The 9,161-nt window shown below is 38.6% G+C and overlaps 1 protein-coding gene across 3 annotated transcripts in view; it reads left to right on the top strand.

The window, feature by feature from the left end:
• Positions 1–1,924: 1,924 nt before the first annotated feature.
• POT1 (protection of telomeres 1) overlaps positions 1,925–9,161 on the top strand; it is a 78,542-nt gene continuing 71,305 nt past the window's right edge. For 2 of the 3 annotated variants that reach the window (XM_085306338.1, XM_085306336.1), the window contains exon 1: positions 1,925–1,989. The gene's annotated coding sequence lies outside the window, so the exon portion shown is untranslated. Of the gene's footprint in view, positions 1,990–2,155; positions 2,286–9,161 lie in introns of those variants that run through there. The other variant, XM_085306337.1, reaches the window with a different exon arrangement.

Here is a 9,161-nt window from a genome sequence, read left to right as displayed (position 1 = left end):
TCATTTACTAATGAAAACTTTGGTATTACTTAAAGTTATACAGCAAACCAATGCCAAGAACAGAACTCTGGTTTTCTTTTTCCCTCAGCAGAGGCATTATTTTCTATGATACCAGTAACTGCTGCACATTTCATGATTATTGCTAGTAACATGAGAGCATACTGTACATTCTTACTAGAACATAAAAATTACCCTCTGATTTAATATAATATACTGCTCATCTAACTTCTCATATTGACGGCTCATCTTATTTCTCATATATTCTATTGCCAGAATTTTTGAAGACATGAATAACTGAAGAGAAAGATGACTATAAAAAACAAGAAAAAACAACTCCCCTCCAAACTCCAAAACAAAATCTTAAAAATTCAGGAAAATCAGATTTCAGGTTATATTTACAACAGATCCAACAACTGTTCAGTTGATACAGGTGATACAGAATCTATGTTCTTTTATTAAGATTCTGCCTATATACAGCTTTGCCTTCATTTATCTCTACTGATTGTTTACAGGACAGCACATGTACAACTCAGACTCATAGCTTGAACTGCTATTACACAAAACYGTAAGCCACACTAATCTTGTCACCTACTCTGATAGGATAGTTAGCCTTCTACTTCACAGATCTCTCCAGATGGCCAGATCATTACTCCTCCAGGCTACTGGACATGCTACCAGATCCATCTTAGCTCTGTTTTCTCCAATATTTGCAAGGGACCAATGGTATCAGCTTCAGCTCAGAAAGACAGATGGAGAATCTACTTTGTCTGGGATGCACCAAAATGCTTCTGAAAAATTTGGAATTTTCAGCCTTCCATAGTTGAACTGGGACATAAAAAATATTACATGGAAATTCTGCACCCAGTCAATTCCTATTTGTAATACAAAGAAAACAGGAACAGCTTTTACTTCAAAAGCAACTTGACAGAAACAGAATTATAAGCAATCTGAAAAGACTTCATATATTAAACAGTGTTTTTTTCCACAGAGTAAAAATAAGWAATGCAAATACAAAATGAGATGGTAGTCTATTTTCATCATGCTTGTATAACAAGGTCTTAATATTATTTTTGCTTCTAATGAAGCATACTACACTAACGCCCAATGGGATGTGTGATCAAAATTCATTGAGAAGAGTGACAGTCTAAAGAAATCTGTTTCAAATAGGCTGTCAACAATGACAATGACAGGCATGAATGCCAGTGAATCCCTCCCAGATAGTTCCTGAACCCAGATGGATTCAAGTTCCAATTTTTGAGTCATCATACAAAGTATAACTAAAACATGTCGGAGTCTGAACTAATACAGTTTCAAAGTGGAGATGGGAAATAAGGGATCCGAAGGCAGGGAAAGGAAAAATGATTTCCCGTGGGAACASCTTGTTAAACGTCACGAAGTGACGAGAAGCACGAAAAGGGAAGCTGTCCCACGCAGCACGGGCTGCAGAAARGAGAAAGCCGGGAGAGAGCGAGCAGGCTGGCAGAGGACAGGTCTCAGAGGCACTGGAGTCGGGAAGTGGAGCTCTCTCAGGAGGCAGCTCTGCTGCTGCGACGCTGGGCCGCGCGCGAGGACTCTGACACGTCGCACAACGCAAACGGCGCTCCGCCAAACGCCATCGAGCCCGAGGSACCCCCCGACAACCGCGAACAGCTCTTCCCAGGGCCGGGCTTTGATTCGCCACATTTAAACCACAACCCCCTCCCCCGAGCCAGCAGCGCTTCCCCTCAGGCCCCCCTCAGGCCCCCGCAGCCCCTGCAGGCACCGGCGGCGCCCGCCGTCTGCGCGGCGGCTCGCAGCCCCGCGCCGCCCCCCCGGTTCCGGGCTGCTCACGCACTGCGCATGCGCGCCCCGCCCCCGGCGGGGCTGTTTCCCGGCACTGCGCATGCGCAGATTCTCTGCGCATGCTCTGTGGGCCGCCGGAGCGCGGGGCGGGCGGAAGTGGGGTGGCGACGCCGCCGCGGCTTTGTCCCCCTCGGCGCCCGGAGAGAGGTAGCAGCGGGGTGGGAGCCGTGCAGGAGCAAGGGGCGGCAGGGCCGAGGGCGAGGGAGGCGGCCTCAGAAGGGGCTTTTGCAGCCCGGAGGTGTGCGACARCCTCTGCTAGAGTCGCCCTGCGCCCTTCTTCCTGCGCCGCTGCCGCTCTGCGCAGTCCGCGGGGCAGCGGAGCCCCTGCTGCGACAGGCGCGGTGCCTCAGAGGGCGAACGCGGCCTCCTCTCGTAGTGCTGCCGTTTGAGCCCCGCACGGGCCTTCTCTTGTCGCTACTGCTAATGCATCTAAGCTGATGCGTGTAAGCTCTTGCTTTTGAAGATTTCAGCTTCTTGCAGTTGCAATATAGACTGTCTGAAGTAACTGCAGTTCCCGTCCAGGAAGGATCTGCTCAGCTTCACTGAGGCGCAGACCTCATTTTGCAGTCAGGGACTGCTTTCTCACACTGAAATTGTGATAAGTGGCAGTGGAAGAGTCCGTTCAGAGCTTTCTGCATCTGATAACATTATGTGAAGTTACGACCTCTTCTGCCAGATCTCCTGATTAGTAAATTTTAATCCAAGTTTAATAAGCTAAAGTAAAGAAGTCTTCTCTCATCTCTCTCTCTTTCTTTCTTTTNTATATCTGAAAGGATCTGTATGTACCAGCAGCCTTATTAGCACAAGTATGTTTATATTTGTAGTCAGAAGATATGGGCCTGGAGACCTGTATTAGCAATATGAAGGCCTGTACTAAAGGGAGTGAAATGAGTCACAGTGCTGTCTTTATTGCTCCTTCTGTCTTAGTTAACTGCTGTGGTGCTTCCCCTCCTCAGGATGCTCAAGGAGGTCACAGGTTACAATATTAGATTGTATTCTAAAATTTCTAAACTATGTATTTTATTCTTTGTCAGTAGTCCTATTGATTACATTAAGATGAAGACTACTCCTATCACTGCTTAAGGGATCAGTTTAAATTGTAGTTTTCTACTTACTGTCTTGTTTAGTGGTGTAAATGTTCAATTTTAATTGAACAGAATCTATGTTAATAAGAGTGCATTGGTGTGTCTACATTTGTGTGTACTTTTGAAGTGGGGCATTGTCTAATCTAGATTTGTTTTTATTTTTTTCATAGCCTCAGCTATTACACTGACTAGTATATTTGTTTATAGGAACTTCAAAAATCTACATATTGACTGATCATATCAATATATGCTGATGGCTGTTTCTGCATTTTTGTGACATTTTGGCAAGATTTCCTCCAGAGATTCTCCCTGGCTTGGAGAATGACTTTATGTACCTCCCTGCAAGTAGCACCTGCTTTGATAGATACGGAATATCTTCCTGTGTCTCGCTGCTACAGCCTCCTTGCCCCAAAATGGCATTAATTACCTTTATGGCATTAATGTATCACTGAAGTATTTCTTGATTGTCAAGAAAGAAGTGATCTTTCCAAGTTATCTCCCACTTCTTGAGATTTCTTTTTCTCCTCAGTAGCTAATCTCTTCCTACTTGCTTGAAGAAAAAATGTATTCTATAGGACCCTTTGGAGGAATGGGTACTGCAGTGGGGACTGCAGTAGACAATTGTCAGAAAAAATGTATGTCACTCTCAAAAGCCTTTTCTTGCCTGTTAGTTATTGTGACAGCAAAGGTTAAGACACAATACTACGTATCTTTTTGTTTGAACAAGAAAGGCTAGAATATTGAGTGGATCTGAGTAACGTGGATGAAAAACTGTTAACTATTTGCTTTCCTGTGCACTGGATTGATGTACTGTTATGATAAGCCATACTAGAAAAGCAGATCCAGCTGATAACTTCCTTCCTCCTGACATTAAATCTGCTGCCAAGATAGAGGTTATTAATATGCTTATTTTTCAGCCTTTTTCTTTTCATAATTAAGGGCAGTTGAATGCTTCAAACTTACAGTATTTACAATGTAAATACTGTAAATACAGTATTTACAATGTAGCTGTATTGTACTTCATTTATGTTCTGAWTTTTTTGCAATGTGAATTAAAATGGTAAAACTTGCCATAACCAAAAACTTTTGGTTGTATTAGGAGCTCAATTTGATTTTTTAAAAAAATATATTTTGATTAATTGTCAGTGAAAGGGATGGCAAAATCGTAATGTTTCAGAGAACTAGACATGGAATACAAATATGGACCTATTCAGGGAAAAAAGGCAAAGGGGAAAAGTCTTGTTTTGTAATCTTGACCTTTTTAACTACAAATGCTTGTTTTTCTTGATGGGAGGGAAATAGAGGGAGGAAACACAAGACTTAAGTGTGACTACCTGTAAATACACGATTTTCCTTATATTACTTGGTCTTTCCGTGTTTGTCATTAAATATATGARGCCTGTGGATCATCATTCCACTGCCAATGAACTGAGTCATCTTTCTAATTTGAAATCATCTGTGAAAGTTGAGTTGCTGTTCATTGAATCTCAGACATCTCCCTTCTCAAAAAKAAAATGGTTAGTATAGCAAATCTAGTTTGAACCCTATTAAAACTGATCATTGAGTATAACAATTCAGCATGTTCAGAATGTATGTGGAATGATTCCCAGTTCTACCAGGAAGTCAAATTGAAACATCTGTCACAGCTAAGAAGTTTTGTGCTGCTAAAATGCTCCCAATGCAGGTGAACTGTTTTGTGGTAAATTCTGGTTTAAGATGGCTTTTATGGTTTCAGAGTATGTGTTAACTTTCCCCCGACAGTAAGGACAGCACAGTCCTCTAGTGGACTGTAGTAGATTGTTCCACTGTTAGAAACTTAAAGACTAAAAAATTAGTGATGGAGAATCAAGTTTAAGGCAGAGCAGCAGACAGAAGTTCAGGGCCCATAGCCATCCTCAGTCTTACATTCACTTTCTTAGGCAGGTGGTATATATTGCTTTCTCTTCTTCCAGAGCGCTATTCTTTGGGTTGTTACAGAAGGAATAATCTTTTATGTAATTCTTTCATTATTAAAATTATTAAGCTTTTTGGTCAGACTATCCATGTTCTTGTCATTCTTCAGCTATTGGAAACCAAAGTGTAGGTCCCCATGCCTTCAGTTCTTTTCTGTGTGTGTCTGTCTGTGTGTCCCAGACTCTTTTTGCTATTCAAGCAGTGTTCCATGATGTCTACCTTTCTAGCAGGCTYCTTGTTTTTATGCTGGCATCCCCTATGAATAGCTCCATTTATGCCACTTACAGACTTCTTGAGCAGCAATCTGAAGTTGGAATGATTCTTGTGAGTTTTATGCAGTCACTCTTTTGAGAACAACAGAGATACTTGACAGACGTTATTTTCACTTAGCTGCTATTCAGGAAAGCTGTGAACACCAGGGACAGCACTAAACATACAACATTGGCTTCCAAGGCAGATACATTTTTTTGGAAGATTTAGCCTTGCAGCGCTCAGAGCTGGTTACCCATGTCTTTGGTTTTTAATTGCTGAGAAGCAAAATCTGGGAGCTTTGGTAGTTAACAGTTAAAGATACATGACCTGATTTTTTTTCGTAACTATGGAAGTTTAAGAYCTGGAAAAAAAATCTTATTTCTAGCTCTATGTTATTTATGTAGTTTTCCTAAATTGCGGAAGTATACAGTAGGCAGATAATGTAATATGCAAGCCATTTAGCAAAATTACAGAATATATCCAATGTACAGTCACTATGTCCACTCATGTGTCAAGTACATCTTATACTGATTTCTGACCAAATATTTTTTGATGATGTGATTTTTTTTTTACTTAAATTTTTAAATGTTACTGTAAACTGTACAAGACTTAATCTTAGAAGTTTGAATGTAATTCATAGTTTTTGTAGACTAAAGTTTTATAAATGTAGCTTTGTTTACATGATAATCAATGTACCACAGGAAAAATATCTTGTTTTGTCTTTTTATGCGAGATTCACTGTAATGACAGTGGTGTTTATAGAAAATGCACTGTAATGACARAGATATTTTCCCTGGAGGAATGGAAATAGGGTTCTTTAAAAAATAACATGATTTCCTAAAGTCTTATTTTGTTATTTCCACCAAAACTTACTTGAAAATCAAAATGATGACAACGTTCTATTAGAATGCAAACAGAATGCTTTTTTTAATTATTATTTGGAGTGATCTTTTTCCACTTTTTTATGCATAGGTTTTTTTTTTAACTTTGAATTATAAAAGGGTATTATTCCTACTTTTCCATACTAAAGCATTGTGAACAATTCAGAATGTATCTTTTGAGTTTTGTTTGGGAATTTGAAACCTGTATTTTTGTTTTTATATGGGTTAATACCAATCTGGAAATGCTTTGTGCAGTAGAATTTCAATTTTGTGCAAAGCCCAAAATTACAGTCCCCCAAGAGTTGCCTGATTGCAAAGACAGGAAGGACCTATTGGTATCAGCTTATGTAGAGCTCCTTCCTTTGTAATCTCAAAAGCCCATGTAGAACATTTCTCCCACCGAAATAGTCGACAGTGGCTTTACTTAAATGCAAAAAGTAGAATTTGAGGGTAGTCATCCCAAACAGGTGAGTTTTTTAGCCTGAGTTCCTTGCTTGCTCTTGATTTAGCAGTGATCTTCAAATCAACAAAATGCATCTTACTGTTACACATTTTTGTGGAGAAAACAGAAGTGTATTTAGTTGCTCAGTTATCTTGAAGTACAGAAGTAAGAGTTAATTWTGTTGGAAATATCTATAGCTCACTATAATGCTGCTGGCTCAGTTGTTTCTAGCTGGAATAGATCAGCTTCTCTACCTCCCTGGAACAGAGTGTGRAGTAGGTATTTTCAACTGAAAAGCTTTGCAAGGTTTCTAGTTGCTTTTTCACTAGAGGCTTGAAATTCTAGTAAGCTAGTGACAAGGCTGTCTTGGTTCATGTTTGAAAGCATTCAGATACATGCATTGTTTTGGCATTTACCCTTAAGCTCAGTTACRTGGTGTTTTGTAATGTAAGGTATTCTATATAGATGACTCTCTGCTCACTAGTTAGAGCAGTATAATAGGGATTTAAGAGACTTTGTGTGTGGCATTTGCTTTTCCTTCAGCTGAAGTAGAAATTGAAACCTAAATCTGCTCTTAATTGCATGCATAAGTTAACAGTCATGCATTATGCTTACTTCTTTCTGAGTGATCTTTGATAAATTTAAACTGGTGCTCTGTGTCAGGTGCTGTGTCTTGCTGTGTGATGAAAAATACTTGCACATAAACACAACTTCAGATACATTTTAGAGTTCTTCACCCTAGAATCCCTACATACTTTCCTAAGGTCATCTTTGTAGGAGAAAATATTAATTCAGTTTTTAAATTTCATGGCACTTGTAATTTTTGAGCACAAGGGCATATGCAATTTCTGTTAATACAATGAAAAAATAGTGTTTAAGACTCACCTAGTCTGTTACCTCATCTTATTTTTGTATGATGGCACATTGTGGTTATTTTCTTTGCAAACTTCGTTTACTTACCTTCAGGGAAGGTTAAGATTAATAGTAGAATACTGGAGCTGATAGAATACGTGCATCTTTTCAAAACAGTAGATCAGTTTTGATCTAATGAAAAAATAAAGGTAAACTTCCAGTTGTCATTTTCTAAGTGCTTGGTTGTTCCAAGATTTCAGATTTACCATAGATCTAGTAGCTTGACTTTTTAATTAGTCTTTGTTTTCTTTTAACTGGTTTACTCATATCTCTTAAAAAAAAAAAAAAAAAATTATTTTGTAAAAATATAGATGTGCTTAGCTGACAGCATTAGTCAGACTTACCTATGCCTAAGTATCTTCTTGGAACTTCAGAAAGGATATTTTATTAATTCTTACAGCAAATATTGAATAATATAATAATAAAGAAATAATAGAACAAACAATTCAACAGACAAATACTGGCATCAGTAGAAATTACATATTCTCTTTACTTAGACTGTGTAGACTTCAGCCTCATTTAATGTAGGCCATCAAAATCCTGGTTCAGATATGCAGTTAGCAATTTTCTCCTGAGTGTTTTCTTTTTTTCCTTCAACTTTAATATTGCAATGTGTAATAAACCTTCATTCTTCCCTACAAGTCTGAAAGATGAGGTCCTGCTCCAAAGACATCAGTGGAAAAAATGCATGTTTTATGCACCACTATGACATTAATATGGCCTTCATTTTCATTTTGTATTTATTTTTTATAGTGGTTTTTGCAAGATTCAGTTTTCATTGACATTAACATGCTTAAGCACTCAGCTCTTCAGCAAATGTTGCACCCAGAAAACAAAAGCTAGGTAGTTTAATTAAATTTGAGTTACTTGATTTAATGAGAATTTTTTCCCAGATTACTATCTCTCCAGTGCACAGCGTAACTAGAAATTCTGTGGAAAGTGCCATCCAAGTAAGTGTACAAACGAAAAGTCAAGCTTTGACAGCATTTTACTTTTAACAGTTCTGAATGTTATGCTTGAATTTACAGTCCTAGTCCTGTTTTAATTTACTAAATTAAGACAAGAAGTAAGTAACAGAAATTAAGTTGTGTAGACGAATAACAGAAAACTCAATGTGGTTCTCATCAAGATTTCAATCTGTAGTGAAATATCTCTTTTAACACAGATTGGAATAGCTATAATAGCTCAGACAGTGGTAGGTCTGTTAACACGGGCAGCTTGARATGTTTGACATGCCCAGTTGTCATAGGGCTTCAGGGTTATTTGTTAAAAATTTCAAACCCTCAAAATGCCAGGTTGTATTCCCCAGTCAACTGAGTGCTAGAAGTGAGCRCTGGTTACTAACTACTTCATGCTTCTACCTCTGATATGTGTCCTATTGTGTATCAGATAGGAAACGTTTTAGACTTCATTCAGCTCATTGTGGTGAAGGTATCTGGGGAAGTTGTGGCGGAACTGAAAAATATGTCAGATATGAAGTTGGCACTTCAGCTTTGATTCTCTTCCTCACACTCATATCCCCCCAAAAAGCCAACATTGAAAGCTAAAACTAAATTTGGTCAGAAGCCTTTACTGGTGAGTTTTTGTGGATATTATTATGTCTTTCTAGGTGTTTGGTCACTGGAAATGGTAAAGGAGGCTATTGAGATTTCAACTGGAGATTTTTGGACCCTAATAGGAATGTAGGATTATGCTGTTTCACATTTGATAAGTGGATTTGGTAATACTTAAATGGCACCCTGGTTTTGGTTGTTGTTTTATGGGTTTGGGTTTTTTTTTTTTGTGTTTTTTTTT

This window comes from Rhea americana, unplaced genomic scaffold, assembly GCF_003343005.1.
Source record: "Rhea americana isolate MKP2758 unplaced genomic scaffold, rheAme1 scaffold_238, whole genome shotgun sequence".
In the NCBI taxonomy this organism is placed as follows: Eukaryota; Metazoa; Chordata; class Aves; order Rheiformes; family Rheidae; genus Rhea; species Rhea americana.
Note: the sequence above shows the minus strand (reverse complement) of the source record. Positions and strands in the feature narration are given on the sequence as shown.